The sequence below is a fragment of the Chenopodium album genome, chromosome 5, assembly GCF_948465745.1.
Source record: "Chenopodium album chromosome 5, dcCheAlbu1.1, whole genome shotgun sequence".
In the NCBI taxonomy this organism is placed as follows: Eukaryota; Viridiplantae; Streptophyta; class Magnoliopsida; order Caryophyllales; family Amaranthaceae; genus Chenopodium; species Chenopodium album.
The window spans coordinates 29148501-29162191 of NC_137838.1; positions in this window are offsets into that span (position 1 = coordinate 29148501).

Consider the following 13691-nt stretch of genomic DNA (forward strand, 5'->3'; position numbering starts at 1 on the left):
GCTAGAAAGAGGGAGAAAAAACAAGCTATTGCTTAAGAGAGAGAAAAGAATTAGAAAGATGATTGTTGATGATTGAAAACGGGGAATTTGAAAGAACCTTCTAGATTATTCTTTATTTTCTAAAAGATATAATTATTAATCCTAATTCCACTAGAATTTAAAATAACCTTCTAGATTATTCTAGAAGATTAAAATCAATCCTATTTTTTTAGGAATATTAATTAATGGGCCCAATACTTGATCATTGGGCCATATATAAAACTTATTTTAGGCCCAATTTAGTATTTTGGTCATAACTTCCTCATTATTCATCGGAATAAGACTTATAATAAATCGTTGGAAAGCTCTTTTCGAACGCAATCCAACTACACTATTATTGATCCCTTATCATGGACCAAACTAAACTAAACTGGACATTTTCCATAAATAGAGTACGAAAAAAATATTTTCGAAAAAAGAAGAAGTATTTTTTTTTATTAAAACGACCACATCACAAGACTTTTCACATCTTCACCTGGTTCGATAATCTAATTACGTGAAAGATATTCATCACTGGGTGTAGTTTTTGGGGAGACACAATCAGGTGTCTACACATACCATGGTAAGTTTCACCTCCAAAGCATCTTCATCATCCTCCAACTTCCTTAATCCATTGCCCATACTAATCCTAGGAACCAAGAATAAAACACCTTTAACTTCTTTATCCCCACTAACCACCATGGCTAACTCAACAAGATAAAAGAAATTAACTAAATATGGATCAATCCCTTTAGTTTTTGCCAACACCTCCCTCATACACCAAATCACCATAATTAATGGTTTTGAATAGCCCACTATGCCAAAATTTCAAATTTATATTATCATCCATTGCAACCTATAGTTTAAATGCAAACAAAACAACAATTACAAATCTACAATCATGTTATGACTTGTAAAAGCGAGAATCAATATGCAATCAAGCAAAACTAAACCCAAAAATTCGAGAAACAAAATTCAATTATTTCAAATTAAATCGCAAAACACAGACCCGATTCACACAATTTAACCATAATTCTAGGTTACAAATTATAGACACCTACTTTTGGCCTCTTGTCCCGAAAGGAAGTGCGATGATGTTACAAAAATCCGTTCTTCATGTTAGATCAAAGTTGAAATGTTTATGGACTATGAAAAGAATTATGAAGTTAAAACCCATATTTGAGACCAAGTTATCTTAGATCCTTGTCCGATTACTAATTAGGCCAAAAACATTTTCATACATGTTTAAACTTGATTAATAATGGATCCAAATGCGTCAAATGCAATGATTGGATTCAATGGAACCTACATTGTTGAAAACCAAGCCAAACAGATAAAACAACCATTGAATTCCCATGAAAGGACTATACAAATGGATATCCCTTTCAAAGAGATTTCCAACGGTATATTATAAGCCCAATTCCGAGCCAAAACGAAGAAGTTATGATCAAAACACTAAACCAAGCCAAAAACCGACACCCTTGCACTCCAATGGACATAACTTTTGATACATAACATATTTTGACCTAAATTCAACAAAATTTTAAAGTAGACATTTAGATCTTTCCAATGATATCTCATACGCCTTTATATGACTCCGCAATCAAAAGTTATGGAAGTTTTAAAAACGCGATTTCATATAAGGCAAACCGCAAACCAGCGCAATGCGCGCGGCACCCCAGCGCGACTCTGAGAGTTGCGCACGCCACCTGACGACGCGGATCAAAAACCCTAAACCTAGATCCCTACGCCTATAAATAGGGGTCTTCGTTTAGCATTACGGAGACCGAAAATTCAGAATTAAAACCCTATTATTCTCAAAACCCTAATATCTCAACTTCTCTTACTATCATACTACTTTTTCTTCTCTATTTCCAAATACTTTCCAACCCTAATTAAATACATTGAAGTCCTTGGAGGTACAAAGAAGAAAGAAAGTTCATAAACACATTAAACGGAGATTTAACATAAAAGAAGAACAGTTAGTTTCCTGAGCACTTAGATAAATCACTTTTCTTTTATTGTTTTAATAACTTTAATTGATTAATTAGTGTTGTTTGATCACTTTAAACAAACTTTTAATTAATTAATTCAAATAGTACTCTTTCGTTAATCAAGACTAGAATTATTTGAATAATTAATTGTTGTTTTATCACTTAAGACAAGGCGAATCTTGTTTATTTATTGTTCTTTCATCAATATTGATGAAACAAAGAATAACGACTTTTGCAATGTAATTCCTACGTGACTAATGCTTGTAAATAAAATCAACTAACTTAGTCTTTAGGTATCACGTTGCATATATTGTTTCGTAATGAAATTGTGAAAAAGAAAGAGCTAGTAGAGGCCGTACTAGGGCTAGAATAGCGATTCCTCCCTAAAAGAAACGTTATTTTAGTACCCTCGCTCCCGAACTCATTTCTGGTTTATGTAGACCAATTTGGGCATGAGTAAACTTGTGATTCGTGATAATTATTCCATGAACTTCACATGGAAGAAAGGCATGAACGAGGTTTATGAGTTTTCCTAAAACTCATTGGCGACTCCTACTTGTTTTTTTACAAAAAAGCGTGATGAGAGTATCATTTCTAATTCAAGGTCTCCCAAACAGTCAGGAATTCAAATCCTACTACACCCTAACAAGTATAAAGTCCTAGGCTTTTTAGCGGCCATGGGCATTTAAGGAGAGGACCCCTTACTATGGGAACCCCCTCCTTACACAAATACCATTTACATGATTAATTAAAACGAAAAAAATATAAAAATCCCAACTTTAAAGGATTTAGGGTTTACGTGGTGTTCGCAATTTAGCTTCGTCTGTGCTACAATGACGTCTTTAACTACTTCCTTCACCGTCTCTCCTTTTTTCCCACATCGAGCCTATCAAAGATAAAACCCTAACTTGGTCTCTCTAATGTGTAGAAGGGCAAGTAAGCTAAGGGTCGATCTTATAAGGACTAAGGGGACCACTATCAAATACTGATTTTTTGTAAGCTAAGTCCTCTTTTTGAGTTTTGAGTTATAAAGAAAAACTACAAACAACAAAAAAGGATCTTGGGAATGTATCCACAAATTAAGTCATTCACAAACTACAATTTAACATACAAAACATAGCAATTTGGGGATAAATCAGGGGAAGTCATCTAAGGTACCCAACTACTCTCTCAAGCTAGAAGGATTACTTGAGTCATGAATACAACCTACTCTCGTGGTTTAAAAACATAAAATAAGTGTTAAAGCATAATCACAATGAAATGAACATTCCCTTGACTGGAAATTCCTATTCTCAAGGAATTTTAAGTTAATTAAGAATAAGGGAGCTAACTTAAGTTCATCTCTCGCTCCTTCATTGTGAAAGTTTAGATAAATAGTTCTAGCAATGGCAACTTACAAGAACAAACAATGAAACCACTTAAGCTCAACTAATTAAAACCCAACAATTATCAAATAAGCACCTGAAACAAATATTTGTGAATTCATCAATGGTTTCAACCATCCCAAGAAAAATAACTACTCACAAATCATTATAATTTAAATTGCAAAACTAAAATAGTTAACAACTAGGAACATGAAATCAAACACTAATTTAACATAAACAAGTAAAAGAACTACAAAAGATACAAAAATAAGCATTTAAAGAAATAAAATAAGAGAGAGATTAAGAAATTCTCATTGATATTGCAAGAAATAATCAAATCTTCAAGTGCCCTTCCTTCAATTCTTCATATTTCAAGTATTAATTTCAACAAGTTTTTCCCACTTTCTCTCTCTAGAAAATGAGAGTTTATCTCTTTAAAAACCCTAACCTAAGCTAAACATAAACTAAGAAGTCCTCCCCATCAATTCGGAGCTAAGAAGATATTTATATTTCCCCCATATAGAAAGGACGGAGAAAACAAGAAAAAAAACCCGAACACAGTCTTCCACGGACATGCTAACTTTGGCACGGGCGTGCAAGAGAGGTAAAAATGAGGCAGATCCTATTTCCAAGTCTAGAGCAGGTCTGCGCGGACGTGCATACCTTTGCATGGACGTCCATCCTTGCACGGGCATTCTACTTTGTAGCACGTCCGTGCAGAAACCCCCAGCATGAACAACTTGACTTTGAGAGGCTGTAAATTCTTCGTTTCTTGCTGAAAATAGACTTGTGATTAGTCTTTGGAAAACTATTGAGACGAACTTTAATCTCCAATTTAAATCACTTCAAAATGTTGAGTAGAACAAAAGTTATGGTTAGTTGAAAATGACCCTTGTGCAGACAACCCTTCAAGGCTTTCTAGGCCAAAAGCTTTTCATTTCTCTTTAAGGCACTCATCTTTCTTCCCCCATTGCTCTATCAACCAAGCTTACCCTTCTCCTTTCTCACTCATGCTTGATCACATCCACAGTGCTAAAAACAACTACATTACATAAAAAACAGCAACTACCCATGAAGCATGGATGATACAATGTTTGCATAAAAATAGGATAATTAATGAACTTTGATGTCGAATAATAATGAAAACAAAGCTCAAAAGTACCCTAAAATCATACCAAACAAAAACTTATCTAATCCCCCCAAGCTACCTTTTTTCTTGTCCTTCAATAATGTCAAACCAAAGAAGAAAAACAACTTGCTAAAATTAAAACAAGGAGGGGGTCATGCACATAAACACAAGTCCGCATGGTAACAACCATGATCAATTTTAGCCAAGTCAGAAGCAATTTAAGCCTCTAATTCTCCCTAGAGGACGAGTTTTTATCTCATGAAGGTTTCCAATGAGTTTTCCCCACAACTCACATAATCCACAACACATCGTCAAACTCACACAATTTCAATTTTATCACCCAAGGCAACTCATCGGGATATGAAACATAAGCAAGACAAGTAAGCAACTTTCAAGAATTACAAATCATAAAAATGTGCACATGATTTAGGGGTAAAAAGGAGAACTAAGCAAGGTTGCACTAGGATACTTCCTTAAATCTTTTACTAGTTCATTAGAGCACACTTAGATATTCCAAAGTTGTAACAAGCCCTCTTTTGGTTATAAAATCTCAAAATGCTAGTCCACCTCCCAAAATGCACATCTAAAGCCCCTTAACCGCACTCTAACTCGGGAATGTCATAAGAAAAATCAATGCAAACAAGGTGTGGGAGGCATCCACGAATTTACCTCTAAAGAAGAGAAATTTTTTTGAGAAGTTTTAGGGGAGTTTTTGTTCTCCCTTTTTTTCCTATGCTATTCTTTTTTTTTTTTAATTTTCAATGCCCTTACCTCTTTCAACTATGAGCGGCTCTTTCTTTATTGAGAACGTGTGGCTTATTATGCCACTTATTACACATGATACAAGTAGAACCAATTCCCAAATAGAGTTTCATTTTGGTAAGGAAAGGGGTCACATCAAGGGAAGAAGGGACCGCAAATTAATTCAAACATATCCTACTTGAGCAAATTAGACAATATCTTATATTAGGCATGCAATTGAGCATTCATTGGCTTTCATTGGCTTTCATTTCATATACACCAATGCAATAAAGATTAATTAGCCTCTAAATGACCCCAACTCTTACAGACACCCTTCTAAAAGAACTAGTACTCATCACTCAAGAGTCAAGCAAGAAAAACATATAAGCTTCTATCGTCATTTGAATTTCATCCTTGGGCAATTTTTTTCATTTTTTTCAATTTTTTGAAAGTTATAATAAAGAATAGAAGAAAAAAATAAAAATCATTAATATCTAAATGTATAACTATGAACAAATTCAAGCATCAAAATAACAATCAAACCCTCTCATGAAAGCGTGAAGCTACCCCCCTCCCCCCAAGCTTAGACGAAGCATTGTCCTGAATGCTTTGAAGAGATAATCAAGAGGTAAGGGAACAAAATCAATCTCAACAAGTACATCTAATCTAACACCCATAACTACAATAAAAAAAAAAAAAAAAAAAAAAAAAAAAAAAAAAAAAAAAACCACAACATACAATAAAATCTAGCCCCAAGACAAACTTTTTAACAAGCAACCAATGAATGGAAAAAATAATTATAAAATTAATATCTTGAGAAGGGAGGAAAAGAGAAATTTGATGTAAAATTCTTCAAAACTTGGTAGAGTATGTTGTGTCTTTCCAATGTAGCAAAAACTCCAAAATTCTTGTAAATTTGAGACTATGAGATGTAATTTGGAATGGAGAGATCATAGAGAGTACCTAATTGAGAATCATGTCATAAACTCGTTATTTTAAATCATCATACAATTAAATTCCATGCACATCATTATTCAAAAAAACAAAAAAAAAATAAACAAAACAAAAAAAAACGGAAAAGAAAAATTATCTTTCTTTTCGGTCTTTTGCTAGACCTTAGCTAGCAAGTAATTTGAAAAAACTCCTAAGGAGCTTATCATATGCACTTGAGAAAATTTCATAAATTAAAACCATAAAAATAAGAAGAAAAATTAATGAAAAGAAGAAAAGGATATACATTAGTCTACGAAGGTTCCTAAAATAAAAATGAAAGGCCCTAAATTAAAAAGAAGAAGGAAAAGTAAAATTATAACTATCAACAAAACACTTTGGAGATTCATTTGGTAAAGCAAAACCATATTAACATCAAATTCACCAAATTTCGCATCATTGGTTGAAAAATGGTCATGAAAATTATAGAATGAAGTACAAAGAGGCTCATGTGATGTGAACTTGGGAAGAGGAGTGGGGAAAAGGTTTGGAAATGAGACAATAATTTCAAGAGTTTTTTAGAAAGGGACATGAGGCTCAAAAATAGAATGTTCAATGGGTAAAGACTCAACAATTACCTCACTCTCAACTCTATGGTCCTCAAAAGAGTGATTTTCCTCCACTTCATACCTTTTATCCTTACTTTCCCAAAATTCATCATGAATATCTAGGCTACTCTTTCCAAATTGATAGTTATCCTCAACACCTCTTGACTAATCATCAATATAATCAAATTGAAGAATATCATCAACATTTTATTTAGACTTTAGTAGACTTATATCATTAGTGGAATTCAACAAACAATCATCAACTTTGTCATCATTCATAATTAATGGTACATTAGGCTCATTATGCTAATTGATGATATTTTGAAAAATAGGGTCATCAACCAAAGGTTTTTCAAGAAGAGGCTTCTCAAAATTTTCATTTTAATTCATTTGAACCCTAGAAGCCTCACTATGATGATTCATGGATGTACAAGTTCTTTTTATGTTCATTAGATTCTTAATCTCTTCACAACCCTACAAAAAACGTTCTAGTATAAGCTCTAAAGAAAACTTGGGCTCTTGACGATAGGAGAAATTTCGAAAATCACATTGGGAAGAGGTGTCAAAATAATGCACATTAGCCACAACATAAGGAGTACATGACATAAAATTGGAATCCAAGAAAAAAATTTGGAGAATGTTGACAATTTGCATCACCAAAACTCGAAACATTAGAATCAAAAACATTATCACCGCATTCTTCAAATGAGTTTGCATCATGAATATGTTCATACGTCTCGTGATTAGCCATGTCCCAATCATAAGTATCTTTACCTAACCACTTAAACATACTCTAATTCTCATTAATGGGTTTAGAGATAAATTGACCTTCGGACATAGATTCAACAATGCGCATTTCATCATTTAAACTTCAAAAATTATTTCACAAATATCCACCTTTAAGAGTCTATGACCATAATTATAACCAATATAATCATTAACCCTATGCAAATATCTCCAAAATGTTTCATTTTTATATATGGGAAGGGAAAAAATTACCATTTATTTCAATGGAAGAAACCCCAAAATAAATTAAAAAATAAAATTAAAAGAGAAGAAATAAATAAAATATGTACAAAGACCAAGACTCATCTAATCAGTACTTAGCCAATGTCAACATAAGTCCCCGGCAACGACGCCAAAACTTGATAGGCCATCGTCGAGCCTACCAAAGATAAAAACCTAACTTGGTCTCTCTAATGGGTAGAATGGCAAGTAAGGGTCAATCCCACAAGGACTAAGGGGAACACTAACAAATACCGATTTTTGATAACCTAAGTCAAGTCTTTTTGGGTTTTGAGTTATAAAGAAAAACTACAAACAATAAAATAGGATCTTACGAAGGAATCCACCAATTAAGTCATTCACAAACTACACTTTAACATACAAAACATAGCAATTTGGGAATAAATTAGGGGAAGTCATCTAAGGCACCCACCTACTCTCTCAAGTTAGAGGGATTACTTGAGTCATGAATACAACCTGCTATCGTGGTTACAAAGCATAAAACAAGTGTTAAATCATAATCACAATGACATGAATATTCCCTTGACTGGAAATTCCTATTTTCATGGCATTTCAAGTCAATTAAGCACAAGGGGGCTATAGACACCTAAAAATGTCTCCCTAAAACCAAACCCAAGAATGAACAAAGTTTCACCGTCATTATTAGTCGAGTTGATTATTTAACCTTTGGAGTTCTTAAATCAATATTCATTCCCAATACATTTCATAAAACAATCCAATTCCTAGCTCATTTCCCTAAACCATAACTTACTTTCTACTTTTCGCGTCAAAATCACAAATTTGAGAGAAACAAATATTTTGGCTCTATAATTTTGATCCAATTATTATTTGATTAAATAGGCGTTGAATTAAGATTTTCAACTATATATCATAATCCCAATTCCTGTTTAAAATGAAGAAGATATAAGAAAAATACTAAACTCGGCCAAAAACCGACACCCTTTTCACTTAAACAACCATATCTCAAAATTTAAAAATGATTTTGACCTGATTATAATTGCATGGAAAGAATACTTGATAAGCTTTTCAATAATATATTATATGACTGATGCGTGCCATTTATGGAACTCTTAGGCTAGGTTTTCTTCTTATTTTTATATCACTATTAGTATTCTATGTCGTGTTTTTAGGGAATAATGATTGATTTGCGTGTTTGTGTATTAGTTTAGAGAAATGCGTGCTTTTAATGGTTTTGTTATTATTTTATTCATTTCTCGGCTATTTCTCTCGCTTCTTGTAGACACCCATTTGTGTCTCCCCAAAACCAAACCTAGTGATGAGTGCCTTTCGCGTCGAATCATAATCGAATGAAGTGAAAGTGTGGAAAGTTTAGTGTTGCGGATAGTTTTAATTTCTTTTCTCTTCTCTCTGTTTTTGAAAACTTATTTTAAGAAAGCAGCCAATCCAGTTTAGTTGGTCCATGATATGGGTCCAATAGTAGTGTAGTTTGATGGGTCTTGACAAGAGCTTTCCAACGATATATTATAAACCCAATTCCGATGAATATTGAGGAAGTTATGGCCAAATTACTAAATTGGGCCCGGTTTGAGCCTTATATGCGGCCCAATGATCTTGGGGAGGGCCTAATAAGATTTATCATTCCTAATGCAATTAGGAATGGTTTTAGTCTTCTAGATTCTTCTAGAAGGTTCTTTTCATTCCTAATTCAATGAGTATTGATAAATTGACTTTTGTTGACTTTTCAGAGTTTAAATTAAAATCAAAGAGCATTTTTGAGGAAAATACGATTTTATCCTCCTGTACGGCAATTTTTATCTGATTTTAAGAAAACGCGTAATTTTTCGGATCAGCGCCAAACCCCAGCTGTAGCGCCTGGCGCCAGCTTTGGCGCCTGGCGCTAACGTTGGCGCCTGGCGCCAACAGCTAGCGTTGGCGCTGGTTCTGTTTTCCATGCGCCAGAACTCTGTTTTGATATTTTATCTTTTTGGCTGAGTTTCTCTATAAATAACGTCGTAAAAACTCCATTTTGATTCACCTACAACCAGTTTCCAATTCTCTCTCATTCTCTTCAATATTAATATTCACCTACTCTCATCAAGATTCTCTTGATTTTTCTCTCTCTTTTCTTAACTCGCTTTTACATACAAAATTCTGCATTCATTAGATCTAGAAACACCTAGCCATATTCGAAGTTGCCTTCGCCCTAGACGTGAAAGGTTTAATTTCTGAGGGTTTGGTCCCAAATCTTTCTTTCAATTATTTAATTTGATTGTTGTTTTGCTTATTATTTTCCTTGAAGTTACTAACGTGTGTATTTTGTTATGAGAAAGAGGTACAAGGCATCAAAGTAAGTGCTTTAATGATTTTTATTAATGTTATGATGTAGAAATCATGTTTAGATTGTTATTATGATTCCTAGTATCATGTCTAGGGTAACTTTTATATTAAATATGATTAAAAGTACGATGCCTTCTATGTTCTTCCTAGTATTTATGATTGTTAGTATCATGTTAGGGTTAAATATTTGATTTTTATTGCTTAGTGACATGCTAAGGTTTGTTATTAATCTTGTTAGTATCGTGCCTAGAATTTTGCTATGCTTTAACATGATTATTATTATTATGATTATTATTATTATGATAATGATTATTATTATGATTATTCTTTATGATTTTATGATTATTTTTAATTATGATTGTTATGATTATAATTTTATTATTATGATTATTATTATGTTGCTTGATTATATTTATTGTTATTGCTTGATCACACCTTTTATGTATATTTAAGGGGAATTTGTACTTGTAATCACGCTTAATAAGATAATTAATAATCTTGTTAGGGTTAATTTGATTATAATTTCAAGTGATCGCCAATAATAGTTTTATTTGTGCATTAAATTCAACCAACATAGATAAACAGGTTTAGGGTTAATCCTATTGATTGCATGTTAGTCAAGAAGCGCACATGAATACGATCAGAATAAAGTAAAGGCCTATTATTAGGGCAGGTTCAATCTCTTTTAGGTTGGATTTGTACCTTCATCCCCGAACCCTTATTTGGTTCAAGACCTTATGGAGTTGACGGTCTCTTGGATCGTTAAGGGGTGTAACCTTCACCCTGTGAACGGTTTACAAATTCCTAAAAGATGTTGGCGACTCTTTTGCTCTATCTTTTTTCCCTTTGGACGCCACCGTACTTTAGTGTATGATCACAATGGGGTTCAAGCTAGGTATTAACGCTTGAAATTATTCCCTACACTTTTTTGGCGACTCCACTGGGGAGGATTTCTATTTTATTTCCTGAATTTGTTTAGGCAATGATTTAGAATGAGTGGATGAGACTCGAAACGTTCTAAGTATTTCATTTGCGTAATTTTGATTAACATTATTGTCATATGCATAAAAAAGATCTCATTGGAAAGACCATCCGTAATGAGTTAAAACATAGGATTTTACACGTAGGAAATTTGAGAAATATCTTTCACAGCTAGGACCGAAATAACACTGTGCGAAACAGGAAAATTTTATCGAGCACGGAAAGCTGCTGAGGCATGTAGGAATTAGCGCCAGAGGCCAGAGAATTGGCGCCTGACTTTTAACTGTAGCGCCAGACGCCAGCATTGGCACCAGGCGCTACAACTAAAATCTAGCGCCAGTCTCTGTTTGCTGGCGCCAAATTCTTCCAATACCGAGCCAGAAATATGCGTTCTAATTTCGACCAGTTTTTCGTATTGTTTGCTCGATCCTACTTCCTGATCGAATTTTTTCTCACTTTTCAAATAAGTAATTTCATGAAAAACCCTTAAAAAGAAATTTGGGGGTTTTGATTTTGAGGTTTTATGTTGAAATTCTTGCCATGATTTTACTTGTATATGTATGTAGACACCTAAAAATGTCTCCCCAAAATCAAACCCGATGATGAACAACCTTTCACCGCCACTATTGGTCGGGTTCAGTATTTAATCCCGAGAGTGCTTAAAAAGTCGTATTTAATTAAATTCATATTTTTGAACGGTCCATGGATTGGTCTTGATGTATGGTAAAAGCATAGTTTTTATTTTAGCCCAAACTTATTATTTAATTTTAGCCCAAACCCTTTTTTATTTTTGGCCCAAACCTTTTGTTTATTTTTATTTAATTATTTTCTTATTTTAGCCGAAATAATAATAAGTTAGAAAAGGCCCGAAATTATCAATCGACACTTAAAATGCCGAATGAAATTAGGGTTAAAAAATGTATTTAGACGGAAAAGTGGGCTGGAAATTCCCGCGCCACGGTAGACATCCACCGTGTCACGAGAATCCTTCCCGTCTAACTGTGGATTTTCCCGTGACACGGGAAGTCTGCCGTGACACGGGACATTCCGTGTCTTTTCCGAGTAAACCCTTAACGCGTTTTCTTTCCCGTTTTCTGAAAATTTCCCGCGTCACACTAAAAATGTACCGTGTCACGGGAAAGTTTGTCGTCTGACGGTGGGACTTCCCGTGTCACGGTACAGTTTGCCGTCTGACGGTGGGACTTCCCGTGTCACGGTACAGTTTACCGTGACACGGGATACTTTTTTAGGGTTTTTATCATTTTAGGGTTCCGTGTGCTCGCTCATCACATTTTCCCTATAAATACCCCCTCATTTCTGATGTACGGGGCATCAATTAATTCTCTGATTTATTTTTCTCTCTTCTATGCTTTAGCCTAAACACTAGCCTACCCTTTTTCACTTCAAAATTCCTTCTTCAAGTGCTCAAAGGAGTTCATACTTAACTCGTGGTTCTGTCCTTAAGCCAAGGCGTGAAAGGTAGAACTGTTTGAGGGTTTGGCCCCAAATCAACTCTACTTTATTTAACTTAATTTAATTATTGTTTTATTATTTCCTTGAAGTTACTAACTCGTTTATTATTTTGTAGTTGCAAACAAACAGAATCAAAGTAAGGATCATGTTCCTGGCCTTTTATTTCTATTATTTTTCTAACGATTTTATATTGTTGGATTTATTGTTAAATTGCTTCCAATGTTAATGTTTATTTTATTATATTTATTGATCACCATATTGCATGTTTAAAGGGAATGTGTAATTGAAAATCACGCCTAATAAGATAATTTGGACGACCGGTTTAGGTTCCTTTTTAATCTTGTTATTAATTGAAGTGATCACCAATATTTTAGAATAATGTGTGCATTAATATTCAACCAATTTAGCTAAATAATAGTTTGGAGCGAATTGAATATTTGGTTTCTATGCCTTTAAGATCACATGAATGCTTTTCAATATAAGAATCGAGTAGAGGCCAATACGGGCGAATGTGACTCCATGACTCACTTCGTACCATCATCCCCGATCCTCCTTTCGTGGTTCCGAACCATATGGAGTTAGTAATCTCATGGATTATGAATGGGGTGTAACCTTCACGGGTCAATCGTTGTTGCCTTCGTTGTCCCTTATTCGTGGTTGCCTTTTATGATCCGTGAACGGTTTACAAGTTCCTTAAAAACTTGTTGGCGGCTCCCTACTTTCCTTGTCCCTAATCGTATATGTCAATTCCCACTTCCTATGAGTGCCAAGCATATTCACACATGCTTTAACGTAGGCGCACTTCAAACAGACGCGGGAATTTGTAACGTGCCACGGGATTTTTCACCGTGACACGGTAGAATTTCAGGTTTTCCGATTTTTTTAGTGACATATTCGTTGCGAATTCACTGTTTGTTCGAGGTTTTTTTTTTTCGTTCTTCCATTGCGTCCGACTCCGTGACTCGGATAAATAATAATAAATAAAAGTCATTGTAATTTTTTTATTTTTAAGGCTGAAATAAATATGCTATTATTATTGAAATAAATGCGACTACAATTATTGGCATCATATGCCTTATTTTAAATAAAAATTATAAATCATAAAAAGCAAAGCACTATTGATCTAATC